General features: G+C 43.4%; 1 long non-coding RNA gene across 1 annotated transcript; it reads right to left on the bottom strand.

Annotated features, from left to right (window-relative positions):
* Positions 1-3: 3 nt before the first annotated feature.
* Positions 4-235, bottom strand: LOC104775685. Its single transcript, XR_766043.1, has 2 exons — positions 192-235; positions 4-104 (listed from the first exon to the last, which is right to left on the bottom strand). It is a non-coding gene; the product is annotated as an uncharacterized LOC104775685 (long non-coding RNA).

The raw sequence follows: 235 nt of genomic DNA, 5'->3' as shown, positions 1-235 counted from the left end.
TTCGGGTTTGGGCATTGAGGCTTGTTAGGCCAGTGAAGAGCCGAACAAATCGGGTCTGAACACGGGACAGTGTTTGCCTTAGGCGTGTACTGAAATGGAGGACCCTACAAACAAAACAGAGATCATCAAGAAAGGATAAAGTCTAATCTTGAAAAGAAAAAAAACATAATGGATCAAAACAATGTACATACCACTGTGCAGCCAGAGCAAGGAGCATTGCATTGAACCCAAGTGA

The sequence above is a fragment of the Camelina sativa genome, unplaced genomic scaffold (genome assembly GCF_000633955.1).
Source record: "Camelina sativa cultivar DH55 unplaced genomic scaffold, Cs unpScaffold28340, whole genome shotgun sequence".
Lineage (NCBI taxonomy): Eukaryota > Viridiplantae > Streptophyta > Magnoliopsida > Brassicales > Brassicaceae > Camelina > Camelina sativa.
This window is presented reverse-complemented; position numbering and strand designations above follow the sequence as displayed.